Source organism: Prionailurus viverrinus, chromosome C1 (genome assembly GCF_022837055.1).
Source record: "Prionailurus viverrinus isolate Anna chromosome C1, UM_Priviv_1.0, whole genome shotgun sequence".
Classification (NCBI taxonomy): domain Eukaryota; kingdom Metazoa; phylum Chordata; class Mammalia; order Carnivora; family Felidae; genus Prionailurus; species Prionailurus viverrinus.
This window is the reverse complement of record NC_062568.1, coordinates 208,232,224-208,240,356: the sequence shown is the minus strand read 5'-3', so window position 1 is coordinate 208,240,356 and position 8,133 is coordinate 208,232,224.

The window sequence follows — 8,133 nt, the reverse complement described above, 5'->3', positions numbered from 1 at the left end:
TTGCTTTTGAGAAAGAGAGAGAGACCAGGAGCAGGGGACAGGCAGGGAGAGGGAGAGAAGGAGAACCCAAGCAGACTCCGCACTGTCAACGTGGAGCTCGACGCGGGGCTCGAACCCACAAACCGCGAGATCGTGACCTGAGCCAGAGTCGGACGCTTAACCGACTGAGCCTCCCAGACGCCCCTTCAAGATTTTATTTTTAAGTCATCTCTGCACCCAACGTGTGGCTTGAATCCACAGCCCTGAGATCGTGGATCACACAATCTACCGGCTGAGCCAGCCCGGAGCCCCTGAGGCACATCTTTCTTAGAAGCCGACATAGACGGGCAGAGCCTTGGCCTGGGAAAGAAATAATACCGGATGGGACCCTTAGCCCTGTCAAGAACAGAAGTCCCCACGTTCATGGAGGGGGCTCTGAGGCAGTGTCCCGCTGCCCGCCCGCAAGAACGAGGGTGCTGTATGCTCAGTTCCCCCTGCGTCCTGCCCCCGTGGCATCCCCTCCCATAATACAGTCTCGGTGCCCATACGATGCACATCGAAGAACAAGGAACGGAGCCACGGGGACGTTAAGTGACCTGTTCCAGGTGCGTTGGATACGAAACAGCAAAGCAAGATCTAGAACCTACTCTACTATATTCCCTGCTCGAGCGGACTTCGGAGGGCTCCTGTCAGAAGTTCACCCGTCCCTCTCGGAGAGCAAAGCACTCAGACCCTTCCCTGCCCGCCAGTCTGTGCAGGTTCGGAACCTGAAAATCTTTCACTCTGAGGCTCCCGTCAGGATAACGGGAACGATGGGGAAGACGTTATTCATCGGTGGTTTTCCCTTCCCTCCAGGACATGGCTTAGGGACGGCCTCTGGGGACAGAGGGTGGCTGAGATGGCAGGATCTCTTAGACATAAAAACCACCACACCTGAACGGCAAAGTGGGCGTAATGTCTGCCCCGCCCTCCCGGAGGTGCCCAGCAGGTGTCTAGGACGGGACCAGCCAGAGCACACGGAAAGGTGTCTGCCCCCCACACATGGTGCATTTAATCTTCTCAACAGTCCTGCGAGGTAGATACAAATACCATGATCCCATTCCTCAGTTTGGAAGATGAGACAGGCAAGTAACTTAGCAGGATTCAAAGCTATGCTGTCTGGCCCCAGAGACCACGCTGGAATGTGCTGTCTTTGGAGGTGATGAACTGCCTGTCAATGAAGGCATTCAACCAGAGTCTTGACAATAGTAGGACGGATGAACAAGGAATTCCTACGAGGGACAGACCAAGAGATAAAGTCCCTTTCAGTGTTGAAATCCAAGATCTTGGGAACAGGCGGGCGAGGCTAAAGCAAACCTCTCCTGAGTGGGCTCGTGAAAACATCCCCCTGTGTTCACACGGGACTCGCCAGGCAATCAACTGACATGCAGGCTGGTTTTCTAGAGACTGGCCACCAAGTAGGCAGTGGGGGCCTGCCTGGGGGACCCTGGCCCCATAACTGGGGGACTGCTCTTCAGAGCCCAAACCTCGCTGGCCGTGCAGTCAGCCAGCCCCGAGGCCTCTCCTCCAGCCCTTCCAGATGCCCAAGAGCCGCGCTAGCCTCAGGGAAGCTCAGGGCAGCGATGAGACCGTCACCGAGGTCCCAAGATCTGCGACTGTGGAAGTTCAGGCGAGGCAGTGGCCGCCAAGCCTGGGCTTCTGGAACAGCCCAGTCACTCTCGGTGAAGTTCAGAACAGCACAGTCCAAATTGCAAAGAAGCCTGGATGACAATTACATAGTGCATAATTCAGCGTAATTACAATATGCTGAATGTTTTCTTCATTCAAGCACACAACATATGGCAGGTTGTTAATCAGGTACTTAGAGCAAGAGGTCTTATGGTCCTGCGTCAATAAAGAATTAATTTTGGGGCGCCTGGGTGGCTCCATCGATTGAGCGTCCAACTTTGGCTCAGGTCATGATCTCAGAGTTCATGAGTTGGAGCCCCATGTCGGGCTCTGTGCCGACAGCTCAGAGCCGGGAGCCTGCTTTGGATTCTGTGTCTCCGTCTCTCTCTGTCCCTTCCCTGCTCACCCTCTGTCTGTCTCTCTCAAAAATAAATACATATTTAAAAAGTTTTAAAAAAAGAATTAATTTTTAATCGGCAGTGTTTTCTTTTACGTATGCAAACTGAATAGCTAGGTTTTTTTTTTTTAAGTGTTAGCTTTCCTTAGAGGGCTTTCCACTCTTTCCTGCAAACGGCCAACCCTGGGACATCAAGTCCAAGTGTAATTGTGAACCTCAAACAGTAGGATCTGGCCAAAGGGGATTCCACGGTGCCTCCCCTAAGATCTTGGCTCACGGCCCTTCCTTCCTGGGAACCTTGACCTAGGCGTCCTTCCTCGTCTGCAGACTCACATCCGTGCGGCACCCGGGCTTTGGCATAGAGGTTGCTGTGTAAACCAAGCAAAGTACAAAGCCCCGTTCTTCATTCTCACACGAGACACGAGACCGGGGCCCGTGCCGTGACTCAGCCTGAACCCCAAACCTCAGAACAACAACGCTGGCGGGGCCGCCCAGGGAGAGGCTGCAGCTGTCACAACTTGGGGCCACGGTCACCTGGCCGTGAATCACACCCTGGCGACCGGCCCCTGTTGAGCACCTGCTAGAAGTCCTTCTGAGGCAGATGCTAAGTACCGCCAAGCACTTTGCTCTCAAAGGCTGGACGCGGCCATGGGGTGGACGACGGAGGCGATGCCCTTCCGAGCAACTGACACGGAGAGACATCCCGAGGTAATTCAGGGACTTGCTTTTAGGGCATGACATCTGTGCCCGGGGCAGGGGGGGACGAGACATCAGGCCTCTTGATTTCCAAGATCACACCAGCTCCCCACCACACGCACGCTCGCCAAGAGACGGTGTGGTTTAGGTGAGGGCAACACGTCTCCTCTTGACCAGCCGTATCTGTTGACCCGCAGGCCGGCCACCGGCGACCCCAACAAGCCGCCCAGGGGAAACGTGGACACCGTGCAAGGGCACAGAAGCAGCACGGCCTTCGTGTCCGTGAACGTCGTGTCAACTCGAAGTAGGTTTCGTTATAAAATGTCAAGACCTGGAAAACGTGGCTCCATCTGCAGCCAAGAGCACTGGGCAACTCAAGAGAGAGGATGAGGTAATGTTCTCAGCTGCCCCCGGTCACTTCTGCCGATACCCCCTGGGAGACAACGGATTCTCTGCCGAGAATAAAACCATCTTGGGGTGAGGTGAGGAACCAGACCCCGGGGAAAAGTTGCTAAAAAGTCACTGTTAAAAAATCCACTTTGCAGACACAGGGCGCCCGGGTGGCTCTGTCGGGTAAGCATCTGACTTCGGCTCAGGTCATGAGCCCACGGTTTGTGAGTTCGAGCCCAGCGTTGGGCTCTGCACCGACAGCACAAAGCCTGCCTGGGATTCTCTCTTCTCCCTCTCTCTCTGACCCTCCCTCTCTTGCTCTCTCTCTCTCTCTCTCTCTCTCGAAAGAAATAAATGAACTTTAAACAATCACTTTGCAAGAGATGGAGACAACGTCAGAATTATTGTTACTAACCGTGGGGCCTCAGGCGAGCGATACTGCCTCTAGAAGCCTTACTTTCCTCATTGGTCACAGAAATAATATCTAGAAGAGAATGTGTGAGCATACCATGTGATAGAGTGGTGGTGCATTGCACAACTGAGAAAGGCTGTTGTCAGTATATTAACATACCCTATGAGCAAATTGTGCAGTCAGTGCCTCCTATAAAGCGATTGTGAATAAAATATAACTACAAATGAACGACATTGTGAAAGCAGAGAACTCATATACCCAAATGAATGGTAACAGACATTAGGTCCTGTCTTTGCTCTTTCCAGGACTTTCTCCTTGCAATTGCCAACCCCCCCCCCCCCCCCACCGTCTGTCCTGCATCGCTGGTCCTTCCTTTTTTTTTTTTTTTTTTTTTACGGCATACTCCCTCTCAGTGTCTAAACATGACTCCTGCCCTATAAAAACCTAACACGATTCTGTCATCTCCCTTCACTAAGCTTCATATTTTGTCCCCTTGTGCCAAAAGCTCCTTCAAATAGCTCTCTGTCCTTGCTGTCTCTCCTCCGTCCCACCCATTTCTCCCTTGAACCCACTCCAGCCAAGCTTTTGTCTCCAGCTCTCACCTCTGCTGCTCTTGTCAAGGTCATTCGCGCCCTCCGAGAGGCCAAAGCCATGGTCGGTTCTCGGTCCCCATCTTGACTCATCGGCAGGGGTTGTCCCTTCCTCCTGACTCATATTTCTTCCTGGGCCTTGGGGACACTCTGCCCTCAGGTTCTGCCCCCCCATGACAAGGATCCCTTCTCCTTTCCCTTTGCTTTCCCTCACCTCCACCAAGCCCCAAGCCGGAGAAAACCACTGTCCAGCATTGTCCCCAGAAATGGGGAGTCTTAGAAACCAAGTCGGGCCTGATTGTCTGGATGTGTTATGTTTCTCCTGGGTTGTTTCTCTGTCTGCACTTCTGCTTGTACATCTGGACTAATTATCCATTTGGAGGAAAGAGTCAATTAAAATTTTTTTTCTCCTTTTTTTTTTAATGTTTTTAATTTTTTTAATTAAAAAAAATTTTTTTAACGTTTTTATTTATTTTTGAGACAGGGAGAGACAGAGCATGAACGAGGGAGGGTCAGAGAGAGGGAGACACAGAATCTGAAACAGGCTCCAGGCTCTGAGCCGTCAGCACAGAGCCCGACGCGGGGCTCGAACTCACAGACCTCGAGATCATGACCTGAGCCGAAGTCGGACGCTCAACCGGCTGAGCCACCCAAGCGCCCCTCAAAAAGAATTTTTTTAATATAGCCTATTTATTTCTTTTTTAAAAAATGTTTATTTTATTTGTTTTGAGAGAGAGAGAGAGGGAGAGAGAAAGAGCAAGCCAGGGAGGGGAAGAGAGAGAGGGAGAGAGAGAATCCCAAGCAGGCTCTGAGCTGACAGCAGGGACTCAATTTCACAAACCGTGAGATCATGACCTGAGCCAAAATCAAAAGTCGGACGCTTAACTGACTGAGCCACCCAGGTGCCTCCAGTCTATTTATAATTACCCTTAGTAGTAAATAAGCCATTAAACACTGAACAAAGGTGCTTATTTCATAATTACTCTATTAGCTAAAAAAAAAAAAAAAGGGGGATGATTACATAAATTGTGACAAATCACCTGATTGGAAGGCTGGGCTCCATTTGAAAGGAGAATTAAGAACACACTAGACTTTAAGTTAAAGGCTGTAACAAGAGATGAAGAAGGGCTTTATATAATAATTACAGGGTCTATCCATCAGGAAGAGCTAACAATTACAAATGTCTATGCACCGAATTTGAAAGCACCCAGATATATAAAACAATTAATCACAAACATAAGCAATCTTATTGATAATAATGTGGTAATTGCAAGGGGACTTTACTCCGCTTACAGCAATGGACAGATCATCTAGACAGAGAATCAGTAAAGAAACAATGGCCCTGAACAATGCATTGGACCAGATGGACTTGACATATATTTAGAACTCTATATCCCAAAGCAGCAGGATATACTTTCTTCTCGAGTGCACACGGAACATTCTCCAAGATAGATCACCTACCGGGCCACAAAACAGCCCTCAATAAATATAAAAGAATTGAGATCATACCATGCACACTTTCAGATCACAATACTATGAAACTTGAAATCAGCCACAGGAAAAAGTCTGGAAAACCTCCAACAGCATGGAAGTGAAAGAACATCCCACTAAAGAATGAATGGGTCAACCAGGCAATTAGAGAAGAAATTTAAAAACGCATGGAAACAAATGGAAATGAAAACACAACAACCCAAACCCTTTGGGATGCAGCGAAGGCAGTCCTAAGAGGAAAATGCATTGCAATCCAGGCCTATCTCAAGAAACAAGAAAAATCCCAAATATAAAGGAGAATTATGAAACGTACATAGAAGGGGGCGCCTGGGTGGCTCAGTCGGTAGAGTGTCCGACTTCGGCTCAGGTCACGATCTCGCGGTTCACGGGTTCGAGCCCCGCGCCAGGCTCTGCGATGACAGCTCGGAGCCTGGAGCCTGCTTCGGGTTCTGTGTCTCCCTCTCTGGCCCGTCCCCGCTTGCATTCTGTCTCTCTCTCTCAAAAATAAACATTAAAAAAATTTTTTAAAGATAAATAAGCATTGTTTAAAAGAAAAGAAAATTCCAGAGGGACGTGGAAACATGTTGTATACGGTGTGTGTGTGTGAAGCGACCCAAGCAGAAGGCACCGGCGTGCACAGGTGAACCAGTGCTGAGGACGCACCACAGGGACAAGACCCTAACGGTCTGCTCGCGACAGCTCAGGTGGCTGTGAACGGTCTGTAAGGGGCTGTGTTTGCTCTGCGGTGCCCCGCGTCCCTTCCAAGGCCCGGAGTCGGTATCTGTCGGGAGAGGCACGTGTCTGTGACCCCTGCTGGCTGGGCTGCGGCCCGGGACACTCCGTACCGAGTCATGGAGAGCCCGGGTAGCCTGGGCCAGGCTTATTCGGCAGTGAGGGGATGGCTTTCCCTGTTCCGGCTCCCATCGTGCTCCCCTGTTCTGCTTAAAGCGGATGCCCCCACCTGTCTGTATTTTAGACCCCCCGGGGGAGAAGGCGGTCTTTCCACGGCAGAAAGGGGGTGCGCGCAGCCACACGGTGCTCCAGGGTTGCGGGTGGGTCCGCTGGCCAGGGGAGGAAGGACACAGGACAAGGGCTGGCTCTTGTAGGCTGTCCCCACCCTCTCTGTACCTCCTGAGCCCGCTGTGCCAGTGGTCTGTCCTCAGTGACCTTGAATCACACTCTGGTTTCTCCCTTAGGTTGCACTTACCTGCCTTTTCCTGTTGGGGGCACAGCTGGGCCACCCAGGGAGCAATGAAATACACACATTCAGGTTTCTACTAACTTCTGCTTCTCAGAATTCTCCCAGCCCGTCCCCATCAGCTTCCTGCGGCTGCTCTAACCAATCACCACAAACCTAGCGGCTTAAAATAACACAGATGTATTACCCTCCAGTTCCGGAAGGTCAGAAGTCTGAGGTGGGTCTCCCTGGGCTAACGTCAAGGTGCCAGCAGGACTGCGGTCCCTTCCGGAGGCTCCAGGGGGATATCCGTTTCTTTGCCTTTCCAGCTCCTAGAAGCCACTGGAACTCCCCGCTCATGGCCACTTTCGCCATCTTCAAAGCCAACGACGTTGGACTGAGTCTCAAGCTGCCGTCTTCATGGTTCTGCCTCTTCCCTGTGATCACACGGATCCCTCTTGGACCGTTCAGAAAATCTCCCATCTCAGGGTTGGGTGATTAGCGGCCTTAATTCCTTCTGCTGTTTTAATTCCCTTTGCCAGGTAAAAATACCGCATTCACAGATCCTGGGGATTAGGACAGGGACACGTTTGCGGGGGCGTTATTCTGCTGACCGCAGTTACCTTTCGGTGAGTCCCTACAGACTCTTGAGTGCCAGTCCGCCAGATAGGGCTGTTTATCAGCTGGTTGAACATTGTACTTTGGGCATGCTTCTTCCGGTTGGCCCCAGTGCTCACGGTCTAATCACAAGGATTAAACTCCGTGTGCCTTCCCTTCCTCTGAGTCGACCCCAATCACAAGTCGACTCAGTCGGCGGCAAAGTCAAGTCAAGTCGATGGCAAAACCAGCCTCCTTCCATGCCGTTCCTTGCGCTTGAAACATCCTTCCTCCAGACCACGGGACAAATGTCACCTCCTGGGGACGTCTCCTCGGGGACCCCTCACCCCTCACCTGCCGCTCTCTCAACACTTTACCTTGAATACTCCCTGTGATAACTTTAAGTATTTGTTTACTTATGTTTTTGACCATTAGATCCGTTATACCCAATGCCTGGCACACAGTAGGTGCTCAACAAATACTTGCTGAGTGAATGTCTTCGATTCACGATGGGCACGTCGCTCTCTTCCCTGCTACCCTTCCAAGCGCCTTATCCTCTATTCCTGTACGAGCCTCGCCCGTTCCTGAAGCCTCGGCCCATGGTTTACCTTTTCCCCGAAGACGATTCTGGCCCACAGTCATTCATTCAACATTTATTAAGTGCCAGCAAGGGCCACTGGGGCTGCTCAGCTGATTAAGACAGGGCTCACAGCAGACTCAGAACCAGACGCAGCAG